Here is a 27,263-nt window from a genome sequence, read left to right as displayed (position 1 = left end):
AGAATTGGCTCTGTATTAGATATTTAGTCCTCATTGATTCTTCTTCTTTTTAAATGTTATGAATGGTTCAGTATGACTGAATGTATGTGTGGTTCTTTTTAATGTTTTACTTTTTCCAGGGTGCACAATTAGGAGTTAGATTAGGGTGTTAGACATACACCTTGATATGGTTTGATCTTATATGAAGAAGAATCATGTTAATATTTGAATAAAATTATACATCTTTTGCATAGATACAGATTATCACTGTTTAGTGTTCTAGAGGGTCTGAGAGTCTTTAGGGCTCCCATCCTTTGGGACCACTGGGATTCCACATTTGGCACCCAGGGGGTCCTTGGGACAATTTTTTCCTTTTTGAGTTGCCTGCACCTGAGGCCATGGACCTCTCAGAAGCACGATGACCTCACCAATATCTCAGGCCCTGCGTAACCAATGCCACTGATGTCTCAAGAAGTTGCAAGATCTGAGTGTTGTAGCTCCAACGTTCGTGACATCTGACTCCGTCGCAGCACCTGTGATCCTGTGACGTGTCTGCAATCCCGTGAGGTCACCCTGCAGCAATGTGACTTTGTCGGGCCTTGACTTTGCTGGAGGTGCCCAAGGTCTGACTCCTCGCAAACGATGCCACCTCACCTCCACCGATCTGCAGCAAGGTCCTGACACCTCTTCGTGATGCCTCCAGTTCTTCTCCTGGTAACATCAGAACCAATGCGACCTTGGATCCAGTGAAGCCTCAGTCCCTGACTCTGTGCACTGGCCTGTTTTCCACTTTTTACTAAGGTACTGTACCTGAGGGTCCTTGTGACTCTATAAATGGCACCAGCAGCTTCCCATTGTGGGAAACAACACTGTCAAAACTCTGCTCAACATCAAATTGCAGCATTGGTGCTTCCAAGCACTATATTTGTGTTTTTAATTGCTAAAATCATATTTTTAACTGTCTATTGTGGATTTGTACTGTATTTGGGATTGTTCATTTAGATAAATATTTTCTATTTTTCTAAACCTGTGTGGTGTCTATTTTGGAGTGTTTCACTGTATTACTATGTGTGTTGGTACAAATATTTTACACATTGCTTCTGGGTTAAGCCTTTCTGCATGTGCCAAGTTACCAAAGGGGTGAGTGGGGGTTAAACAGGTATGTTTCTGCTTTGCCCTGACTAGAGTGAGTGTCCTTGCATGGACAGGAGGTAACCTGACTGCCAACCAAAGACCCAATTTCTAACAATGTGCATGCAGACATGGATTTAGTAGTGATCATATCTCTCTCTCTCCCTCTCTCTCCCTTCCTCTCCCTCTCTATTTGTGTGCATCAGCATCAGCAGGTGAAGGGGAAAAGATGAGTGAGGATGCTGCAGGCCACAAGACCCGAAGTGCTGCTTCCAGTGACAGCAAGGGACCCAGTGGCATGGAGGGCGAGGGGAGTGCCACCGGGAAACCAGATCTTCCACATCATGTTCAGAATCCTCCTCCACTGGACACTCCCTGCTGGTGGCACAACCTTCTGGGACCACCCCAGCACCATCTTGTCTGCCACCCCCTTACTACCACTGCCCTCCCTGAAGCTCTCCACCCAGTTGCCCCTGCCCGCTCACCCAAGAGGGTGAGCATCTCCTTCGCCGCCTGTACCTCTGCCCCTGCCCCAATCAGCCCTGCTGCCCTCAGTCAGGAGGCTATTGGCCTCCTAAGGTTGATCTCTGTGGGTCAGTCAACCATTGTGACTGCCATCCAGGGATGCCAGCTCAAGTCCAGCAGAGCAATACACTCCTGGAGGGCAGGCACAGTGCTCTAGCTGGCCTACAGAGATGGTTTCAGGCTGTGGCCTCCACACTGATGGCAGCCAGTCACCCTTTGTCTACCGTCTCCCCTATACCTACCTCTTCCTAATCCGATACAGGATGTACCCAGCTCAACATCTGAGGGTAGCTCAGACAAACACCAGCACCATAAGACCCACCACCAGCATGCACACAAATAACATCCACTTGCAGACACACCAACACTCACTACCTGCAGAGACTCCCCCCCACCTTCACAGACACTACGCCAGACACACCTGCTGCCACCACGCCAACATTCATTGATCAAGCCACAACCCCTATTTTACCCACAGTCACCACAATAGCAGACCCACAGACATAAACCCCAGTCACCGCATCTGCAGACATCACAACCACCAACACACCCACATGTAGCACATCTTCAATACTAGCAGACACCACCCCAACAGACAGTCACCCATCCAGCATGGCATCTCCCAGAACCTCCTCTCCCTTCCTCCCATGACACATTAATGCCCTCACTCACCCACCCAACAGACACCCAGCACCCACAAGCGATTCTCGCATGCACATGGATGCAAGACATCTACCAGGACATCTCCTAGGACCACTCCCTCTCCCTGCACTGCCAAACCCTTTTGCCGTGACTGTCTCTGTTTGTCTAAAAAGGTGTTCTTCTCGTAGTTATCCCTCTTCCCTACTCCTCTTCCACCCCGTGATACCCCCAAACTGTCTGTGTCCCTCCCCAAGTCCAGCCCTTCTACCTCCAAGTCCTCCCTTGCCCCGCCTGCTATTACCCCTGCCCCTCCCACTGACAAGATGTTGAACCCTCCCAAACCCAAGCCCAAGCCCAAGGCCAAGCCCAAAGACCCCCTTCCCAAACCTAAACCCCCCTGCTCCCACCCCAATCCCTGAGGTGCCTTCCTGCCTGCCCCCTTGATGCCCCTACCCTGTGGAGGTCATATAGCAGTCAGGAGCCATTTGGGGGCACACAGAAGTGCCATTTGTACCTTATGCTCTTTGGGCTTTGGACTGGCTAATAGCCTTCTCTTTATACATAGATATTAATTAGTGCCATATATTTCTACATCTATTTATTATATCTGGGCCAACCAGTTGTTGGTTCTATGGTAACATATTTGTCCTGCCTTTCTTTACACATGGCTATTTTGGTCTTTCCTGCCTTGGTGTGTGTGTGAGTGACATGTGTGTGTGTGTGTATTGGTTGTGCTAGTTGTTGTGCCTGGGCTGCATATGAGGGTGTGGCCCTGCTATGTGTCCCGCTGTGATGGCTGTGTGCTGTGTGTAGGATATGTTCGTGTTTGGAACATGCATGTATGTTGATAATTTGTGTATTGTTTGTGTTGACATGTGTAGTGCGGTGTTGTCTGCACTTGTGAGGTTGTTGTGTGTGCGTGTGTGTGTGTGTGGTGATGGGTAAGTCAGAAGGGTTGTGTGTTGTGTTAGTGTTGCATGATGAATGCCTCATTGTATGGCTGTTTGATTTTATATATATTGGTTATCAGGTGCTGTTACATGTTGTTGTATGCATGTGGTGTCATGTGGAGGTGGGAAATGTGTTGGCTTACTGATGTGTTTGTGTTATAGCAGTTGTGGGGTAGTTTTGTGATTCAGTGGTGTTGTGTAATGTTGTGTAGGACTGTGCTGTGTGTCTGCAGATTGGTGTGTATTGTACGTGTGGGTTGGCTGTGGTGTCTGTAATATGGGTGTGTGTGGGGGTGTGTGTTTGTATGGGTGGGTGGTTACGTGTGTGTGTGTGTTAGGGTTTGTACACAGCAAAGAGCATGTCCCCTCTCACTGCACTAGTGGGTTCTGTAATAGCTCCCTTTTAAACTTACTATTGAAAGCCTTTCTTGTTATCTCACCTTCCCCCCCCCTAGGCTTGTGTGTATGTTGTTTAATGTGCTGTTTTGTTTACACATTGGGCCTTGCTTTTACCAAGGCTTCTTTAAAACACTCCTCCCTAGGCCATGTGTTAATCCAACTCATTTGCATAATAACTGAAACTCTGCACACCTTTCAAGAACATGTGCAGCATGTGAGGACCACACCCAGCTCTTCAAACCACACCCAGCTCTGCACACCTTCCAAGAACATGTGCAGCATGTGAGGACCACACCCAGCCCTTCAAACCACACCCAGCTCTTCGAACCACACCCAGCCCTGTCTATAAAAGGCATCCCCCGAGCCTCACCCAGTGCTTGTGCTCGTCTACCTCCCGCTTACCTGAGAACAGATCCCTCTGCGCTGGCACTCCTGCTCTTTACAGACTTTCTTTGACTTCAATGGGCGCAGCTGCTGGCTCTTCCTTCTTCCGGTTTCCGGTTCCTCCTTGCTTCAGCCTCTCTCCTACGAGTAACCTGCAAAAGAGAAAGAAGACAAGGTTAGACTGATCAGTATCTCTTGCCAGCAACAAGTAAGTGCAAAACTTTTTATTACCTGAGGGAGCTTTGACGGCAACTTCTGGATTCGTGTATAGACAGTTTGAGGCGAAGTGCCTTCCACGAGCATTGTGATTCAGGCTCTTTGTTGCAGGAGTATTTTGCGGAACTTTGTGAAGCGGACATTGTTTTTTTTCATGGAACTTTTGGGAATCGAACAGTGGAAACCATTGACAGCAAGGCAAACAGTAAATCAAGGACTTGCACAAATTACATGCTGTATTTTGATGTAAAAGTACAGTATTTGTTTTATAAAAGATTCTGGAAATATGGGAAAAGTGAGTCTGCTATTGGGAATTTAGGCTTTAGTTATATTATGATGAATGTTTGATATTGGTAATTCTGATAACGGTATTTGTTTAATGTTTTAGAAGCTTTACAGTAATAGAAAACACATCCCAGAGCAGTAACATTCCAAACCTGGAAACTAGAGACCAGGATCCAAGAGGTACTTTTAGAAGAGAATTTCTAATAAATAAAGGGATAGTCAGGAACCCATTTAGGAATAGGTTGCACTTATCTGTTCTTTGTTTGTTTCATTAGGCACCAGTTTCTACAGAAGTCAGAAAGGGCCGCAGATTTGTGCAGCACTTCAACAGTGGAAACGCAAGAACGGTGTTGTCTCTCTTTTTTATTTTATCCACTTCCCCCCTTCCCTTGAGCTTCTGTTCTTAGTGCACTGTTTTAAAAACTAGTGTGCTGGAACAAGCAGTTTCAGGGTGGGGTCGGATTGTCTTCAACCTCCATCAGAACTGAACAAGAACTCAGGTGAGTTGGGCTTTGACAGTGTGTCTCCATCGCCTGCCGTTCAGGATGTATATGTTGCGTGTGCATGTGTACTTTGGGTTTTCCTTACAGTGTCAGGTAGGTGTGTGTACTCACAGTTGTTGTCATCGTCACTAGTTCTAGAGTCATTGTACCAGCAGGAGCACTGGGATGACAAGCAGTTCAGGCTCCATGGTGGCTCCAGACAGGTATGTGTTCAAGAAGGTGAGTGTCCCCTTTTAAAGAGTTGGTTTCTGTCAGGGTTTTCGTGGTGGTGCGACCAGGGCGGAAATCTTGGCAGTGTGCAGCCTGTCTAGCAGGAACATGGTATCCGCCAGCCTGAATGTGGCTACCAAAATCCATGGTGACATTACCACATTGGCGGTACAGGCAGTGGTTTGCCTGTCCTCTGTTTGGAAGGCTGCAATGGTCATAATTTGGCAGTCTTCTCCGCCGGCCCATCGTTGATGTGACCGCTGCTGCCAACATGGCGGTCTTGGTACAGCCAAACTCATAATGACCCCCATAATGTTTGGCATAAATTATACATACTAAGGGGACATGTGATCTTTATACATCTCTGACATGATTGGAGTATAAAGCTAACATTGGTAGTACATTCTGTGTACACTCACTTATAGCACTGTGTAGATCAATTGATACTTTATATTGGGTTTATGATGTTCAAATTAGGTCTTCTGCTTATTTAAAGTTTATAAATGTTTTGGATACATTATTGCATACATCTGTATGAACACATTTCACTTTGGGAATGATGTGGCATTTTGTGTAGGTGTCCATTGCTAGGAAGGCAGTTAGTACCAGATTGGTGGGTGTTACTAATATGTTGAGTTGTGTTTCTTTATTTGCATCAAACAAGGACATTACACACATATGCATTGCTCATCATTGCACTACTGCTTGCAAATATTTTTTTAAACATGCACAAGTCCAGTGCTAATGTACACCAAGAATTCCAAGGATAACACGTAATACAGTGACTTAACTTCTGTTCTGGTGATGACGGAGTTGATTTTCGTCTTGGTCCGAAAGTGGTAGCAACAGCAGGACTTGCATGACCAGGTTCATGGTGGCAAGAAATTAGAAAACTCAGAAAAAAGGTAATGCTTTTATCCCTCCCAATCTGCCAACTCAGGTATGGAGGTTTGGCCACCCCAGTTAAATCGGTGGGTAGCCACATCATCATTGACTCAGCAGGAAAAGTGGCTGGAGTACCACCACCATCCGTTTTTACCTATGGCATTGCCGGCACTGGTGAAGATTAATGACGGCAATGGTGGTTTGCCATTGGCCTTTTGTCTATGGGACCACCAACATCTAAATTCAATGGGTGGACGGCCAATCCAGAGAACAGGAAATCCAATGGAAACTGGAAGGCGGCACCGTTACCGTCAAATCTAAATCAGGTCACTAGTTTTCATTTACACGGTTAGACAAATCTTCATGGAATTTTCAAAACTAGTACACCTTTCACTTCAGCTGCTCTCTTGAAAGTTCTGGGTAATTTATCAAGTGGAGGCTGAAAAAAGTGGGCTCCCAAAACTCGCAATTTCCTATAGAAATTTTAGACATGACCACAGCCCCAACCTCTAGACAGAATTTCACCATATTTGGCAAAAAGCTAGGTCTTAGACCAAGAAGATCCCTTTTTGTGATTTTGTGTGAATCCATGCAATAGTTTTTGAGCACTTGAAGAAAAATTGTATATTTAGGAATGCAGATGCTCCGCTGATCCCAGAGATCTCATGCTGAGAGTTGATTGGCTGTCAACACTTCAATCAGAATGTGTTGGTTGCCATTTTGGGCGTCGGACTCAGTTGAGTCCCAAAAAGAAAGTAAAAAAAAAGAGAAGCGGTCAGGGTAGGAATGCCCTGGCCCCCTAGGCTTGGTGGTGTGGGCACCCAGGGATCCCGCCAGGGTCAAAAAGCATTTTTTTTACAAATGTTCCTGTGAAACCACAGGGGGTCCCTGGCAACATTAGGAAAAAGCAAGAACAGTCTCACGAGCTTGTTTAAAATTTAGCTCCTGGAAGGGTCGGGTCCTATGGGGCATATAAAACTATATATTTTGAGAAGGGGTGCATGTGGCCTCCTCCCCACAACCTATCTTGGCCCAGGGGACAGTCACCTCCAGGCGGCAGAATAAATGTAGATTTTATTTGGGGGGCCCCACTCCCAAGGCCCTTAATAGCCCTGTGGACTGCCAACTGCCCAGAATTTGATCAAGAAGTTGGAGTTGGGCCACGTGGGCCGCCCTACTTTGCCCATTAGGTCCCAAGGGACCACCACCTCCTAAGAACCACAATTATCATGTAAAGGGGGAGGCTGCGCAGCGCACCACCTGGGCCATATTCAGCTCTGGAGACCACCACTTCCCAGGAGCAAGGACAGCTTGCAAAAAGAGGGGCCATGTGGCCCCCCTGCCTTGCCCATTTTTGGCACCTGGAACCACCACCTCCCCGGGCCTGGTCCTAAAAAACAAATAGGGAGGTTGCATGGCCCCCACCTGAATCCATTAATAGCCTTGGGGACTGCCATGCCCAGGGTCAGCCCCCAATGCATGAAAGTGCCCACCCTTGGGACATGGTAGTTTGCTGATCCTTGGCAGGAGCCATGACAGCTCATGCCACACAAAAACTAACTGTAAGTCCACTCCCAGTGGGCAGAAGCAGGAAAATTGCTCCCGCTTGATGGGAGTGGACTTTACATGTGTTTTCCTGCCAGCTGGCAAACGAGAAGGAAAATCTTCTGCATGTAGGGAGCAGCGTTTTAGGTCCCCCTCACAGTCTGCAAAACTGCACAGTGGGTGTATTGGGTGGGGCCCGGGCACCCAGGGAGAAGTAGCCATGTCCTGGGGATGGGATCCCTATGCCCAAAATCAGCCAGGGGAGGGAGGCTTGTGGCCTCCTCCCTTTTCATTTTTAAACTGGCCAGGCCCTTAGGGGATGGGTTTTCTGAGGCAAAGATCCTACCCTTTCATTAATTTGCCGGGCCACAGGAGATGGGCTCCCTGGGTCCAAAATCATCCTGGGAGAGGGTCATGTGTCCCTTCCTCTTTTTCTTTTTTGCAGTGGCCGGGCCAGGGCCAAATTCATCCCAGGAAGGGGGACAGTAGGGCTCCTCTTACCATTTCATGATTTGGCCAAGCCCATGGGGATATGATCCGGGGGCCAAATGGGCCCTGTGATGGGGCCCACGTGGCTCCCACTTCCCTTTCACAAATTATCCAATCCCTGGGAGATGGAGTCCCCAGGTCCAAATTCAGGCCAGAGAGGGGTCTATATGCCCCCTCCCTTTTCACAAAATGGTCAGGCTAGGGGGGTGGAGTCTGTGGTGCCAAAATTAGCCCAGGGCAGGGTTTGTGCAGCCCCACCTCTTTTAGTAATGCAGGAATGGGTGCCTACGGGGATTATGCCAGGCCCTGCTGCTCACGCCTGGGTTGGATTAACATAAGGTAATTAAATATTACTTAATGTTAAACAAAACCCTAGAAATTCACTGAAAAACTAAAGGCTACAGGGGCATTATAGTAGGTGCAGATTTTACCTGCACAAAACCCTAGAAATTCAACAGCTATAGTTATACTTATCTCAAGACACAATAACTTGTGCTCTAAGGTAACTATACCATGCACCCTCGCCATGCACTGCTACTTACCCCACATATTACATCAATGATATCTTGTACAACATCATTTATAATATAACTCCAACATTTGTGATATAATTATTGATGAGAAACCAGTGCATGGTGAGGGATTGAGTTGTAGTTATCTTAGAGTACGAGTTATAGCATTTTGAGATAGGTATAACTGTTTATTTTCTGTTGTTTTGTGCATGCAAAATATCTGAACCTAACTATAACAGTCCCTCTAAATTTTGTTTTTTTGGTCAATTTCTTTGTTTTTTAAATTCTATTTCCTAGTTAAAATGTCCTTGTAAACGTTAGTTTTTTCAGTGAATATATTTATGCACAAATATATATATACACACATCTGTCTATCTATCTATCTATCTATCTATCTATCTATCTATCTATCTATCTATCTATCTATCTATCTATCTATCTATCTATCTATATATCTGTATGTATATTTAATTAACTGCTGAATTTCCATGGTTTTGTGCAGGTAAATTCAGAACCTAACGATAATGAACCTGTAGCCTTTGTTTATTTTAATTTCTATGTTTTTTTAAGTAGATTTCCTAACTATAACCTCCCTATAACATGTTTTTTTTTCAGTGCATTTCTATGTAATGATAGCTTCTATATGTAATCCAACCACTGCCATGCATGCCTTGGGGCATGTGCTTTGGGGGTTTGCTGCAGGGCCTGTGGCCAACTGCCTATAACCACCCAAATGCACACCTTGCATGGCTTGTCTCTCTGGGTGTGAGAATAGGTGTGAGAAGGTGTCTTTGGGTGTGAGAGTGGATGTGACAGTGTCAGTCTGGGTGTAAGAGCAGGTGTGAAAGGGTCTATGTTGGTATGAGAGTGGGTGTGACATTGTCTGCCTGGGTGTGAGAGTAGGTGTGAGAGGGTGTCTCTGGGTATGAAAGTTGGTGTGAAGGTGTCTCTGTGAGTGGGTGTGTGAGTGTCTGTGTGGCTAGTGAGTGGGTGTGTGAGAGTCTGAGTGGGTCATTGAGTGGGTGCATGAATGTCTGAGTTGTCTGTGAGTGCATGAGTGTCTGAGTGGTTTGTGAGTCGGTGCCTGAGTGTCTGAGTGGATCTGTTAGTGAGTGCATGAGTATTTGAGTGGGTCTGTAAGTGGGTGTGTCAGTGTCTGAGTGGGTCTATGTGTGTGAGCATGAGTGACTGAGTGGGTCTGTGAGTAAGTGCATGATTGTGTGAGTGAGTCGGTGACTGGGTGCATCAGTGTCTGAGTAGGTCTATGAGTGGGTGTATGAGTGTCTGGGTGGGTCTATGAGTGGGTGTGTGAGTGTCTAAGTGGGTCTGTGAGTAGGTGCATAAGAGTCTGACTGGGTCTGTGAGTGAGTGCATAAGTGTCTGAGTGGATCTCTGAGTGGGCGCATGATTGTCTGAGTGGGCCTGAAAGTGGGTGTGGGAGTGTTTGAAAGTATCTGAGTGGGTCTGTGAGTGGGTGCATGGCTCTCTGAGTCTATAAGTGCATGCACGAGTCTCTGACTGGGTCTGTAGTGTCTGCATTAGTACCTCAGTGAGTGTGTGAGTGGGTCATGGTTCTGGGAGTCTATGAGTGTGTGCATCAGTTTCTGAGTGTGTCTGTGAGTGTGTGCATCAGTACCTCTGTGAGTGTATAACTGTGTCTTGTTTTTTAGTTTGCAAGATATTACCCAAGAGAGTGCAGTGAGTAAGGGGTTACCCCATATACCTTTTCAACAAGATAATACTTCAATACGAGCAGTATAAGGGCCACAATTTTGACCAGAATGTTAATATCTACATTCATCAGGGATAATGGACAATAGGATTAATAATGTTCCAGAAGCTTGTCAGGTTATAAATTAAGTGAATTCTTCGAGGATCTCTCCCTCCTCAAATGCAGATGTACAATCCTCTTGGAAGATCTCAATTTTGTTAGCATTCACCCAAGGTAAGCTTGGCGAGTATCCTCCCAGATTCACCTTGTATTGCAGCACATGTTTCCCTCTAGAAGTAATTTAATTCCATTTCTCTAGTGTATATAAATTCTTCTAGCTTGACTTGGATTTCTACTAAAAACAAATTCTCCCACACATGGCTATCTTTCTATTTCAACTCATGTATATCAAGTTTATTCAACGGGTACCTGAAAACTTTGAAATTATCTACTTGCTATGCAATGCAGTTGGCTTTGATTACAATTTTAAATACTTTGCAATCTGCTGAGTTTAGATTTTCTGGAATAATATTCCTAGACCGCAATTTAATATTGTCTTTAAATACTGTGTTGAGCAGGGCATTGTGGGATAGTCTCCATGAAAAATCTTTGCAGTGGTACCCAGGGAAATTTATTTTCAGCAGAAATGTAGCATGGTCAGGTAATTCTGGGTTTCTGGACAATTGATGTGACCCAGTAGCCTGCATCTTTAGTAATTAGTTAATAGTCCGTTCTAGACCATGAATTGTGAGCAGTGGATGTGCATATTCCCTCATGAGTGCGCGGTTGTCTGACATGCCATACCTCAATTAATTTGTGCTCTGTCATGATTACCTCCAGTTGCATACAGCGATATGGTTAGGGTGTCGGTCAAAACATATATGCAGGGAGGTGTTTGTCAGCCTTTCAGAGATCCCAAATGGCAGCAGATAAGTGCCCACAACTTTTAAGAAAAATCTAAGGTGACTAGATGAAAATAATCAAAATGTCTACATAGGCATAATTTACAAACAGGGTCTAAACAGCTCTGTCATATGTAGCAACATTAATGTTTAAGGTACTCCAGAGCTCCTCCATGTACAAACACATAGGTAATCGAAAAGACCTCCCTGTAAATCCTATGGAAATTTCACAAAAATCATAGTTGTATGAAATGGATATGAAGCAAGAGAACAGGAATTAGTAGAATTAGTAAAACTTGTCTGGAAGTTATTCCACAACGCACTGATGTTCCAAAATATGTATATAAAGGAACATCCCTGTTGGCATGAAAGATTAACTTCAGCTACTTCTCAGATTGTTCATTTTTTAAAATATTGCTGTAATCTCTTCATTTGTATGGAATGTACTAATGTGTAAAAACTATAACCCGTTGAGCTTTGTGTGACATTGTGGGATAAAATACCAAGTTTTAGCCAGACTTGTTTATAACAACTAGGAATGTAAATGTGTTAAGAGCTCATGTCTCTACTTTGGTGTACAGAGTTCATAGAAGTAGACATGTTATATTAGCTGTATATTTACCTCTCAGTATTGCTAAAAACGTTTTAATGCAGTTACAGTTTTATGGATCATTAACAATGTGTAGGGTGTATTTTTAAACTCAATTACACATGCACACAATAATATGGTACAGTTGCTTTTGAAACAAACTCTATGATATATTTTAGTGTTTTTTTAAATGTTATTTAACAAGCCTTTGGGCCTAGATGCCATCATTTTTAAAATGGATGTCATACTTATCTTCTGCAGCACATAGTCAAGTAGAATATTATTTGACTATTCCCATTGTCATCATGCTGTTTTTGATAAACTTTCCCTGGGTCAGTTACAAACTGCAACTATTTCTTTGAGGTCTTTCTGCTAGATCAATGTGCCCTATTAATTTATATAACATACTGTTGTTTATGTATCCTGTTTGGTCTAACATCCCCAGATGACATTCACATAGAATGGGCGGAATAATTATTCATGTAATGAGCCCAGCATTTTTCCTGTGCCCTAATACAGCCCAGTGATCAAGGATTCCTAGGAGACCTAGGTAAGGAGCCCCAGACTTTTTCTGGGAAATCGTATTTGTTTAAAAGTGTTTTGTACTGCTTCCCGTGCCTGTTTACTGTAGACTCTTTGTGTTTCAGGCAGCTTGACTTTTTAAAGTGTATATTTTTAGCTGTTACTGTTTGAAATTTCCCTCCTAGGATGTGGCACAAGACTGCATAAAGGCCCCCTTTTTTTTAAAGTAAATAAGCTACATACATCTCAGTGACTATCCAGAGTTTGTTTAGGAGACAACTCCATCTGCTTCTGTGATTTAAATTGTGTTTAGAAACTGTCTGCATCCCCTGTGGCTTGCCTTGAAAAAGCCACATTTCAGAGTGTGTTACAAGAATTATTTCAGTGTTTTTTTACAATCTCTCCCTTGTCCGGAAAGTAGATTCTGCTAGCTTGGAAGAGTGGATTCAGCCTGTCTGTATCCGAGGGGATTCTGAATAGAGCAGCAGCTCCCTCCTCCCTTCCCACAGGTGCTGGGCCTAGCTGATTGGCTCTCTTAGTCCCAGGCAACCTGAGCCCTCTTCCCAAACCTGCTCTGGCCCCTTACGTTTGTGGAGGGAACCCCAAGACAGCCACTTCCATTTTGTGAGCCCAGCATTTTCCAAGCACCCTAATACAGTCCAGTGATCAAGGATTTCTAGGAGACCTAGGTAATCTTATTATTTGTTTAAAAGTGTTTTCTACTGCTACCTGTGCCTGTTTACTGTAGATTCTCTGTGTTTCAGGCAGCTTGGCCTTTTACAGTGTTGTTTTTTTTTAGTCATGACTGTTTGAAATTTCCCTCCTAGTATGTGTCAGAAGTCTGCATAAAGGCCCCCCTTTTTTAAAGTAAAAAAGCTACATCCGTCTTAGTGACTATCCAGAGTGTGTTTAGGAGACTGCTTCATCTGTTTCAGTGTTTTTTTTTAACAATCTCTCCCTTACCTGGAAAGTAGATCCTGCTAGCTTGGAAGTGTGGATTCAGCCTATCTGTATCCAAGGACATTCTTAATAGAGCAGCAGGTCCCTCATCCCTTCCCACAGGGACTAGGTTTCCGTTAACTTTGCCCTTATATAAGTTTCTATTTGTTGTTGTATTTGGTGTTTTGATGGGTTGTTTGGGGCTGGTATTTCTATTGGTTTAGGGATTAGGGTTGCGTTTGTGATTGGTGGTAAGGTTGAGTTTCTGATTGGTTCTTGGTTATTAGAGGTGGGTTTATGATTGGTAGTCGGGTTGAGATTCTGATTGGTTCCTGGTTAGTCGGGTTGGGTTTGTGATTGGTAATAGGGTTGGGATTCTGATTGGTTCCTGGTTATTAGGGTTGGGTTTGTGATTGGGTGTAGGGTTGAGATTCTGATTGGTTCCTGGTTACTAGGATTGGGTTTGTGATTGGTAGTAGGGTTGGGATTCCTATTGATTTCTGGTTCTAGGGTTGGGGTTGTGATTGGTTGTCAGGATTAGGGGTATGATTGGTGATTAGGGTTGGGTCTCCCATTGGTTGTGCGATTTAGGATTACAAATCTGATTGGTTAGGGTTAGGACGAGGTTTCTATTAGGCAGTTGGGCTATTTCAGCCTAGGGCTCAGGGCGTCTCAGCCCGGGCGTCAAGGCTAAGGGTGGAGAGGACAAGGGCAGCTGCCTGTCTGGGCCTGTTCAACACTGGTAGGGCCTAGGGTAAAAAATGCTGCCCATTTTCCCTTTTACCAGAAAGGACCTTAACACCTACTCATCCATCAAAATGCAAACACATTATCTGTAAAGACATCAAACTCCTGCATCACAAACTGACCACATAAAGATTGCAATGTCTCATCATCCAACACAATACCCCATATACAACACCAATGCACATATCTACCACAACTACAACAGTAAAACACCTTCATTCTCACAGTAAATACTACTATGTCCACTCCCACTAACACAACCTCTCAACACCCACATAACACAAAAGCACATTATACATTGCTTTCAGCCATCCAGATACACACTCCCTGTTCATACAAACCAACAACACTATCCTCTATTTGCGCAACACAGACCCCCTTTCATCATGACAATACCTAAACCCAGCCTTCCAACACACCATCTACAAACACCCTTCCCCTGTCTTCACCAATTACACACAACCATACAATCCTCACATGCCACTCCACCACACATATTACCTCTTCCAGTCATCACAACTAGCACAAACTCCCCTGACACATCCATCCCCTCTTACAAACCTCACACATTCATCTATCTCCAAAACACATCAACACCCCCTGTAATACTCTAATTCCACTCACCAGCACTAACCTCACATACAAATCCCTCGCAGAAACCCACTACATCAACATCCCCTCTCACTATTCCACAAAAACAATACAGACCACACACATCAGCACATCAAATCAACACAAACTTTCATTATACTTATCTTCCCACCCACTCCCACCCTCATACCTATACAAAGAATACAAATCCTGACCAATCTTTACCCCTACATTCTCACTCCTCACAAACATCTACCACAAGCACCCCAACACAGCAGCATTAATTCACCTGCCTCTCATCATTGCACAATTTAGAGCTTTACATAATGATCCACATGCTCCTCCACCACCCCTAACCCATACTCCTTCCACACTAAACAGACACAAATAAAATAAACAACATGCCGCTTGTAACAACTTCACATCCCCTTGTCTATTACATAATAAGGCTACCCTACAAATAAAAGTGCACTCTTCATGTCTCTCTCAGCCACCAAGTCCACCATCCACACACACAGACTCAACAAAATGCCTCCTAAGCCTGCTGGAAGAAGAACACTAAACTGAAAAACAAGACTATTGTGACCCTCACACAGTTATCACAACTAACAACACAACTACTACAAGCTCAAAATATACTGTTCACCCTTCTCCTAAATAAAACAACACCACCACTAACACACTTTTTCTAAACAGTCAGCTCGTAAATGCTCGGTCACTCTAAAACAACAAGCACCACATCTATAACCTGCTCACAGACACACAACCTGACTTACTATTCACAACAGAATCATGGTTGGGAGATGACATGGCCCCAGTGCTGCATGAAGCCCTTTCTCCAGACTATTAAACCATCACACAAAACTGTATAGGCAAGAGAGGAGGTGGACTAGCTATTACATTCAAACAAGCTATAAGTCTCAGTAAAACAGACAACATTTCCATACAAGGTTGTAATTCCCTCCTCACCAGATGCCACTCTATCCAACTTCCTCCTGTAACTTTCTCCTCCTTTACAGACCTCCACCTAACAACTCAACATTCCCCGATGCTTTTCTAGATAAAGTCTCAAACCTTAATACATTATACTCAAAACTATGCATTCTTGGGGACCTAAACATTTGGTTTGACAAACCCAATATGCCCCATCCAAAAGCTATCACCTCTAGCCTAGTCACATTGAACCTACATCAGATTGTACACCATTCCACACACATCGCTGGACACATCATAGTTGTCATTTTTGCTAAGCCTGAACTAGCTATTGTTCATAGCATCACACCAATCACATGGCCAGACCACCATTTGATAACTTTCTGACATAAAACTGCACACATCAACACACCCCACAACTACTTACATACATGCACCTATCAACCTTAGGGCAAACTCAATTATGATGACTTAGAAACATAACTAACAACCAACACAGATCTAGATACAATTAATTATGTTCCAAACATTTATGAGTGGCTACAGGAAGCGTTTGATATCCTAATACCACTCAGAAAAACTAAACAAGACAAAAGAAAACCAACACCTTGGAAAAACACACAACTTAAGAAGATAAAGCAACAGAAAGTTGCAGCAGACCTGGCTCAAAACAAACAACAGTCAAGACAAACTGCAGCTACACAAACTTAAAAGAATATACAAATACCAATCAAAAAAACTAAAAAAAGGTACTACTCAGACAGAATTCAAAATGCTAAATCTGCAAACAAAGAATTTTATAAAATTATCAATGAATTTTGAACACCTAAATGCATGGAAGGAAGTCATCCCACTACTAAAGATTTCAGGGACAAACTGGAAACTCATTACACAACCAAGGCAGATGCATTGGACTCCTATTTAAAACAGAAGAAAACCATCAGCACCAACCCCTTTCCTAAAATACCCTCTAAGAATAAACCAACCCAGCCTCTACAGTCTTTCAAACAAATATCACAAGGTGAATTTATGGATTTGGTCAAAGCAAGCAGACCTTCTGGTTGTCCTTCCGACCCTTGCCCACCACACATCTTCAAGAACATTCTTTTATCTGCTTCTACTGCCACACTTGTAAGAAGAATCATCAACAACTCTTTAACTACAGGAACCTTTCCTGCAGACCTGAAAAAAGCATACATACAACCATTATTAAAGAAAACAAACATAGACCCGCAGGACCCCAACAACTACAGACCAATCACAAATGGACCTTTCCTAGGCAAACTGATAGAAAATGCAGCATTCGTCCAGATGTTGCAATTCATTAAAGACAATTCCATACTTTCAGGCTACCAAACTGGATTCTGCTCAGGAAGAGGCACTGAATCTGCACTCATAGCAATCTGAGATGATCTTAAAAACACAGTCGACCGGAATGGAGTTGCTGCACTACTTCTCTTGGACCTCTCAGCTGCCTTTGATACGGTTGACCATGACACTGTAATTCAAAGCCTCCACAAAGCCAGCATAGAAGGTACTGCTCTCGACTGGATTACATCCTACCTTCAAAAAAGAACTATCATCTATTCTCTCCCTTCTCATCTAAACCCTAACTCACAAAAGCAGGGATCCTCCAAGGATCAATCATCTCTCCTTTGCTTTTCAACATCTACATGAGATCATTACCAGAACTGATCAATGATTTTCAACTCAGATGTTACAACTATGCAGATGACACTAAAATACTACTTGAATTACAATGCCCCAAACACTTTGACAACTCACAAATCTTCAGTTGCCTCAGAGCTGTTGATCAGTGGATGACTTGGAGCCATCTCAAACTAAATGCTTCCAAAACAGAAATACTCATGTGTGGTGACTGGAAAAATTATGACCCACTGTGCGCCTGGCCTGACGATCTCAGACCAACACCTCAATTATCAGAGGAAGTTAAAAACCTTGGAATTACCATGGACTCCAAGTTAACAATGAATGCCCAAGTGGACAAATTAGCACGAACAAGCTTCATCACCTTGAACGCTCTGCGACGCATCTACGCCCACCTCGGATTTCCACACAAGGTGCAGGCTACTATCTCACTTGTACTATCCAAACTGGATTATGCCAATGGCCTCTACTATGGATCATCTCTATCTAATATGAAAAAACTACAACATATTCAGAACTCCACTGCCAGGCTACTATTACATGTAAAGCCACAAGCCCATATCTCACCTGCCTTGAGAACACTACAATGGTTACCAGTTGCCAGAAGATGCACCTTCAAGCTGCTTTGTATTACCCACACAGCTATACATGGAACAGGACCACTCTTTATCACAAACCAAATACATTAAACAAAGAAACCTCCGCTCAAGATTGGCACCCCGCCTTAGAACACTACCGTACAAGAAAAAGACTATAGGTGGTACATCCTTCTTTGTTCAAACAGCCAAACTATAGAATTCATTACCCCCAAATATAAGATCCACAGATAACTATGTTGTCTTCAGAAGACTAATCAAGAGTTGGCTCTTTCCTTCATAACCACCATATTCAAACAGCTACGGACTGCAAAAGCCAGTGTTGATAAATATTTTTAATCTGATTATGTGTATATTCTTTATATGTATAGTTCTTTAGGAAATATGTATCAGTACTACGTAATGACAATAAATCACACACATACTCTCTAAACCTGTTTAACTAATGTATATTTATTCACAGTTTAAATATGTATATATATATATATATATATATATATATGTATAGATATCTCTCTCTCTATATATATATATATATATATGTGTATGTGTGTGTGTGTGTGTGTATATATATAAATGTGTATGTTATTCTATGCTTCGCATGTTCATAGGTCATTGCATAGCTCCTAGATAAGTTGTTATATTAGATACTTCTGAATCCCTGTTCTCATTTATTATCAGACTGATCAAATGTTTTATTATCATAAGCATTTGGCTATTCAGAAATTGAATAAAGATAAATAAATGTTAGAAAAGTACACTTATTATTTAACTTCAAATATTGCAAACTTTCAAAGTCTGCAGATTTATACAATACTACTCGTCTTCTCATATTATACCTATTATTATATTCCTTGAACATATATTCCCTTACTTTGTATTTACATATCTATTTATTTATTATGCTAGTCCTACTGTACTAGAGAAAAATAAAAATAAAATAAAATGTATGAATACAATTCAAATTATAAATAAGTAAATAACAAATATATATGAATAATAATAATGAATAAATATATTAAACAAAAGTAATGATCAAACAATGTGGATATATATATAAAATAACAAAATATTATATTTTTACTCTCTTGTAAGATTTACTTTCTCTACCCATCACCATATGTCATGTCTCTATCAATCTATCCTCATCCCAAACCCATTCTATTACTTTCATCTCCTAAATAACCCTGCCTAAGCTTGTCCCTCCTCTTCCACATGTAACTCACCCAAACCACAGCTTACTACCATGATCTCCCAAACAACACTACTAAATTCTCCCTCATTTATTTCAACTTTGACTCATCCAAAACCCCTCCTGCTACTATGATCTCCCTAACCCTATCCACAGACTCTTCCCTCCTCCATCCCCCCTTTACTCATCCCAAGTCTCATCCTATTACTATAAACACCCAATTGACACTTCTGGATTCTTCCCTCCTCTACCCCTCCATTACACCAGTCAATCCAACTAACAAACTCACATATCCACAGCTCGAATTAATTACTAAAACTGTACTCATATTTCCCTATACTAATACACCACTAATTCCTTTTGGGTTCCGGAGTAGCGTGCTACTCACCGAAAAGCGATTTGATGCCTCATCAGAGGTAGTTAGCGCTATATAAATACTATTACAATACAATAGTGCTTAGGTGCTAAGGCAATATTACGCTATAAGAGTTTCTACTTTAATTTTCTACTGAAGTGACACATATGCACACACCAAAGTGATCCTGCAGTTCTGTTAATTTTATATGCAAAAATATTGTTTAAAAACCCTTGATTTTGGGGGTAAGCCAGAGACTTTCCTGTTCTACTAGGGAAGCTTTCCACTTTTCGTTTAACTTAGCAATTGTCTTGGAACCTAGACTATTTTTTGATTTTGCATTCCTCTGTATTTCCCTATTTTCTGAGAGCCTTTATGGTATTGACTCTGTGGTACTTTCTCTCTGAATTTGTAATAAAACCCTTTAACTAGTCTTCTAATCTAGAACTCAGTTATTGAGTGGGTACTTTTATCTGGAAGTGCTGGAAAGTGCCTTACCTCGGGGTCATGCTGCCTCACAAAATTGAGGTTTAGCATCATCTCAGATTCATCAACATTGTAGATGCCCTGCTGAAGTAAATTTTGGAGCTCTCCTTCTGACTGTAGCAAAGTTCTTTTTTTTTTTACGGTTATGAGGATATATAGATATATTGTTACATTGATTTTAAACCCCTAAAATAAATATTGCTCGAAACTGGATGCTTTGTAATAATGGCATCCACAACTTCAAAGCCTATTTAATTAATAAGACCTCAGTCTAGACTGAACTTTGTTAAGAGGCCTGACACATGATGAACTGGAGCGTAGATTGCCCTGCACTGTCTAGGATGAGAAAAAGTACATTTCTAGGAGATATGCAAAATAGAAGAAACAATAGAAGCCCTGCATTGTGAAGCATTTTAAGTGCCCTTCAGTTCATTGCAATGTGATCCAAAACCAAAGGGACAGGTTGAAGGCATATAGATTGTCATGCATCTTACATCTCCACATCTTACATCTCTAGTGTGTCCTCAAATGATGGTTAGGTTATTGCTGTGTACACAGCAGGGCCACGAATGCACCCAATTCGACACAAGAGTTATGATTCAAACCGTTAGTAGCATAATTCTGTGATTTGGTAGAGATTCATTCTGTGAGCCTCCAAAGCACAACCTGGCGTTTCTTTTATATATCAAATAGCACATTCTGACCATATTGCCAGGCATATATTTTCTAAACAAAAGTATTAGACTTCATTCTTTGATGATGACGTTTTTTTTTAATGTTTAAGTCAGTCGGCTACTTTCTACGTACCCCTACATAAAATAAAAAGATTAATCTTTGTTGAAGTACATGCCTTAGTTACCTATCCAATGCATGATGACAATGAAGTCTTGGCTGTGGTGATTTCTCCATGGGTCAATGAAAATTAACGTGCATGCCATTATGTGACTGGTGGTAAAATATCACAAATTTGACAACTGGTACAGTGCTCTCCCTCAATTTGCTTCCATTTTAGGGCACACCCCTTAGCAATCAAAGTTTCCCTACGAAGCAACAGAGCAGATGACATTCTATAGTATGGTGTCCTGGAGCCTTGTCATCTTAGGACACAGTCTCCTTCACCTCCCAATTTCCTAAACACTATTGCAACCAAATCAATCCCCTTCAGAAACATTTGTGTTTCTCTGGAATCCTCTCTGATCTTGGTAGGGTTCCCTGGATGCAGACTCACCACAGGCCAAAATACAGAAATCACGCACATCCAAAATAACACCTTTTGGAAAGGACAACCAAAGCCCTTTTCTGTCCTGGACTGTAGATGCCCCTTCACATGTGGTGGGATTTTTACTGGGAAAATGTAGATACACTGGGTGAAAGGATCCTTAATGTATCTGATCACTTCCTCAACTTACTTTATTTCACATGGGCACCTCCAGATTACAAAAGATCTCTATTACATGTGGCATTCTCTAGGGTTCCAGACTGTCTTCTGTCATCCTCTGCCTTTGCATGGAGCCGAAAGGTTCTCTGCTCACAAATATCAGCATTAACATTCACCAATATATCAATGGTACACAACTATACTTGAAGGCATAAAATACTGCTTGAATGTTGACCAGATCTGTTTATCCAACACCTACCTGAATGTTAACCCAACCAAGATAGAATTTCCATTATTTGCAAAGAACAAGAATCAAGATACAGTATAAATTAGGCTCAGTGAGATGAACCTTGAACCATAACTCTAACCAAATGCCAAAATACTTGGATTTAGCCAGGACACCAACCTCTCCCTCAAGAACACATTCAATCAATCAATCAACCAATCAGTATTTGTAAAGTACGGGTACTCACCTGTGATGGTCTCAAGACACTATGGGGGAGGGGAGTGGCCTCATCCAAAGATCCTCGTCTTGAGGTTCTTCCTGAAGATGGTGAGCAACGGGCTTTGTCTCAGGTGCAGGGGGAGGTTGTTCCAGCTCTTCGCAGCAGTGTAGGTAAAAGATCGACCTCTGGCAGTGGTTTTTGGCGATGCGAGGGATGGTGGCCAGGGCCCTCGGGGTGGAGAGGAGGGATATGGCAGGGGTGTGGAAGGTGACGCAGTGGTTCAGGTAGGCTGGTCCTACATTGTGTATGGCCTTGTGTGTGTGGGTGAGAAGCTTGAAGGTGATTCGCTTCTTGACCGGTAGCCAGTGGAGGGTCCTCAGGTGTTTGGAGATGTGTTCTTAGTGAGGGAGGTCCAGAATGAGTCTGGCAGCGGCATTCTGGAAGGATTGAAGTTTGTATGATGTTCCTTGTTGAGGTGCCAGCATAGAGGGCGTTGCCGTAGTTGAGCTTGCTCGTGACTAAGGCGTGGGTGACTGTCCTGTGACAGTCTGGTGGGATCCATCTGAAGATCTTCTTGAGTTTGTGGAGTGTGTGCCAGCAGGAGGAGGTGACACAGTTTACCTGGCAGGTCATGGATAGGGAGGAGTCAAGGATTCCTAAGTTGCGGGCGTGCTCGAGCGACGCAGAAGGGGCGCTGAGGGATGTGGGCCAACATGAGTCATTTTGCGAACCAAAAAACAAGAGCTTAATATCAGCTTTCTCTTCTAAAGAAAGTCCAACAGTTTCTAACAGGAAGAGTTCAGAACTGTTGTTCAAGCTCTTCTACTCTCACATCTGGATGGTGGTAATGACATACTTCATGGCCTCCCAGACTTCACATGGGCACCCCTTACAGGGATCCTATATGCCACAGCACATCTCATCCAGGACCTGAAGAAATATGATCACATCACCACCACCATGAAGGAACTTTCTCAGCTTCCCTCGTTGGTGCACACCATCTTCAAAACTGGCAGCATCATTTACAAAGCCTTCACAACCAGCACCCTCACTTATGTTGTAGACAAGCTCATTATCTCAGGTGTTTCTCAGCACACCAGCAGCCAGTACACCATCAGACTACAGACGAAGAAGTGTATGACAGAAAAAACAAGACAACAGGCCTATGCCATTTATGCACCCAAGGTCTGGAAAAACATTGCTGTCCCCAAAACTGCTCCATGGAAGGAAAGAGTTGAAGTTTCACCTCTTTAAAGAATACTACATCAAATTGAATTAACCATCGACAACTCAGCTTCCACTCTTATTACTTACTGACTTTGACAATGTACAGTGATCTGCTGCCTTTCGGCTAGGTTTGCATTGTAGTAGTGAGACGCGCTGAAAAGAGACCAGCTGACACTTTGGCTCAGGAGGAGGAGGGGCTGCACTAGGGCACGGAGCCCTTTAAATTTCACTTTAGCGCTCCCGCTCGCTCGTGGGACGCGCTGAAAAGAGACCAGCTGACACTTTGGCCCAGGAGGAGGAGGGGCTGCACTAGGGCACGGAGCCCTTTAAATTTCACTTTAGCGCTCCCGCTCGCTCGTGGGACGCGCTGAAAAGAGACCAGCTGACACTTTGGCCCAGGAGGAGGAGGGGCTGCACTAGGGCACGGAGCCCTTTAAATTTCACTTTAGCGCTCCCGCTCGCGGGACGCGCCCGGGCAAAGCCCGGGCCAAGGGCGGGCCCGTCCTTGCCCGTCATTGCCAGGAAGAGGCAGGGCTGGGCCTCCCCCCTGACATTCTCCTAACGGATCCAGGATAGGCATCACATGGGAGTTTGGATGCCCGAAGGTACTGTTTGGCACTTTTATCCTTTTTCTGTAGTGAATGGACTCAGCTTTAAGTAGAGGACCCAAATTACCAGCTTTTAATTATTGTTATCAGGCTAGGCTAAATTTTCATATATCGCCGTAGCGATCGCACCTTTCCTTTCTTTCCCGCACATTTTTGGGACATTGAACTTGGGAAAACTTTTAACTCCAACTAGGATGGGGAAGAAGAAAGCTAGTGGCAATCCCACCGAGCAGGGAGGGGCAAAGAAAGTACCTCGGCACTCTGCTGAAAACTGTCCCAAATTGATGTTCTTATAGAGGAAGTGGAAAGTTTGTTAGCTACCAAACCTTAAAAATCTCATAAAAAAGGTGCTAACAATACTATGAAGGATATAAAATCTTTCTTTGCCCCTGTGAGTAGAGTACCACAGGCACCTAAGTTACAGGTGCCTAATCTAGAACTCAATAGGTCAGGAAATCTCAATCATTCAACAGAGAGTTCTAATTTGTGTTCGCCCCCCCAATTGGGTGCTGTATCCCCTCTATTAAATTGTACTAACCGCTTCACACCTCTCACGTCATTGGTGCCTTGTGACCCTGAGAGGAGTATCCTAAGGGAGACCGATGAGACGTTAACATCTGCACCTACTTAGAGGGGAAATTCAGCGGAACAGCAACTAGTACAAATAAGAGCGGAAATATTGAGTCTCAGAGAATATCTTACATCCTTTAGCCATATGATATATGAGAAGTTGGATGGCATCTCGGCTATAGTTGGGGACATAAGGAAATCAACACCCAAATCTGCCTTTAACTCCCCGGCGAAGAAAACCCACCTAGCCGAACCATCCATGACAGAACTGCTAAGGGGGAAAAGGACCGAAATGGTAATTCAGAATTCACATGCGGGCCCAAATACTCCTTCTGGTGTGGACACTTCCGATATTTGGGAGAAAACCAGGAATAGAGATGCAAACCGTGAGACACATAGACTTCAACTTTTGGATAAAATATCAACAGACCCTTGGAGTAATGTTCCCCCTCCTCAAATTAGTCATAGTGGACACAATATATACATGACAAATGTTCCTAAGCTAAGCAACGGGTATAATGAGCCAGGGGACTCCCTTATAAACAAAGTAATCCACTGGATAAGGGGGACAAAGAAATGTAGATCCATCATAAGGGACGATATAGTCACTGCGCAAAGATATTCAAGAGCAGGATCGCCAACAGATCTCATATGGTTTAAACTGAGGAGTCAGACCTTAGTTAAGGGCCTTCTGTCCTTAGACTTAAGAATGAGACCTGGCGTTTCGTCACAAGTGTTACTTACCCAAAAAATCCCTCAATCATTGGAAAATCATTTTACTCTAGAGAGACATAATACTCTAACATCTCTGTATACAGACACTTCCAGAAGGCTCCAAAGGAATTCAAAGTGTAGTCCAACTTCGGATATAGATTGACGTGAAGCCCTTATGAAAAAGGGTGGGAGTGAGGGTAGATCCAGCCCAGACTTCACTACAGCAAGCAACCAGATATTGTACACATGGAGAGTGGAGCCTAAAGTACATTGTAGTGCCCCAGCAAAGGGGACTGCGCACGGCCCCACGCTTCGCCTAAGTAATAATGGAGAGAAACAAATAGATAAAGGAGACGAACTCGATCCACCGTATCCTGGAATGTGGCAGGGCTTCTCCAGAAAACAATTAGCCCTGACTGGTGTAGTTTTATAGATCAACACCATATTATTTTACTTCAGGAAACATGGGCTTCATCTGTGATAAATAGAGAAGGTTATTGGACCTTCCAGAAGACCGCGCTTCCTTCATTATCTGGAAGGGCAGCGGGGGGGGTTGATAATTTGGTTAAAACATGACTTGTTTCCTAAAGTTAGGGAGCTAGTAACCCCTTCAAGGGATTTGCTAGCTGTGGAGGTTGAACTTAGTACTGCTAGAGGGTCCTTTAGTATAGTAATCGTAAACACATATGTCAGGCCTGGCACTCATAGGACCAAGACAGTACTGATTAATATTCTAACTGACTTTCTTAATTCGCTACCGGGTGAGCAGGGCCTAATCATTGCAGGAGATTTTAATATGTCTTTAAATTGTATTGATGATATCCAACAAAAAGGAATTCAGTGTGCAGAAACATTGGACAAATCTGGGCCGGTCAGGGTTATAAATAAGAAAGAAGGGGGAGCGGTAGACGTATTAGAAGACCTAATAGCATTAAAGGGGCTAAGAATAGTAAATGGGAACACCAGGTCAGATACCCCGGCGTCACCCACATATAGAAGAGGATCATACTCTAGTCACCTTGATTATGTATTGGTAGATGATATTCTTTGGAAATCGCTCATAGACATGGTCATTCTCCCTCGCAGTGACAGTGATCATTATGCTCTGAGCAGCACCTTTTTTTCTACTCTATTCACCTGTAAAACTATGACACCATGGGCCAAAAGTTATGTCCTAGAAAAGACAAATGATTCTAAAAATGTGAAATGGGAATGGGTGGAGGGTGATGTTAAGTTCCAAATATTAATCTATCAAATAGTTGCAAAAACATTGTCCCCACTGAAGCATGCAAACATTATATTGGTGGACTTGATCAACTTGCATGGTGTCTTGATCAACCGGTTAAAATCGCAGTTTCAGGTAGTAAGGAGGAGGACACAGAATGTGATAAGAACGATAAGCTGGTTTTCCAACTCCTGCCGTCAGGCCAAATCACATCTATTGGGAGCACTGAAGGCAGGGAAGCCCAGATAGATAAGAGAATGTAGGACTGCGTACAAAGTTGTACTAAAAAATGCAAAAAAAGAGTGGGAAACCAAATACTGGAATAGCTTGGTAGAGGCACTTCATGGGAAAGACTCCAAATTATTCTGGAAATTAGTGGCAGGTAAAGGTAACTCACAAGGTATGGAGAATCACCCTGGAATCCAGCCAGAAATTTGGGTGACACATTTTAAAAACATATATAGGAAACCTCATACCAGCAGTGCAACTATCTCTCTATTAAAACCCAACGATTCTTACCCTAATTCATTAAATTCATCAACTTTTGGGGGTCTTCCATCACCTAAATTTGCCCTGGACCTTTTCACTTTGAAAGAAACTACTCTGGCTCTCCAATCTGTACGCAAAGGGAAGGCCCCTGGGTTGGACGGCATCCCTGGAGATCTATTTCTGTCCAGACCTACAACTTGGTCCCTGTATCTTAATGCGCTTAGCAACGAGATATTGAGGGGGGGGACTTCCCCCCTCGTGGCAAGGAGCAATAATAGTCCCCATCTATAAGAAAGGGCCAAGGGAAGAACCTACTAACTATAGGCCTATCAGCCTGCTTGATGTTAGTCAAAAAATATTTAGCAAGCAGGTGTTGAATAGATTACAGGTATGGATAGACGAATCCCATATTCTTTCCGACTTTCAGGTAGGCTTTAGAAAAGGAATGAGTACAATAGACCAGGTATTCAGATTCAATCTCCTTTGTTGGAAATACTTGTCACTAAAGAAAAGTCACCTGTATGTAGCCTTTATCGACGTAAAAGCTGCTTTTGATATGGTCCCAAGGGACCTATTGTGGAATGTGTTGGAGAGCTATCAACTTGATGGCGAACTACTAGATTTGATAAGGTACTTACATGAGGGGACGTATGCTAAAGTACGCTGGTCCCAAAGTGGTGACTTAACACAAGCTATACCTGTTAATAGGGGGGTGAGACA

This window comes from Pleurodeles waltl, chromosome 4_2 (assembly GCF_031143425.1).
Source record: "Pleurodeles waltl isolate 20211129_DDA chromosome 4_2, aPleWal1.hap1.20221129, whole genome shotgun sequence".
Lineage (NCBI taxonomy): Eukaryota > Metazoa > Chordata > Amphibia > Caudata > Salamandridae > Pleurodeles > Pleurodeles waltl.
The sequence above is the reverse complement of the archived record's forward strand: the minus strand, read 5'-3'. Positions refer to the sequence as shown.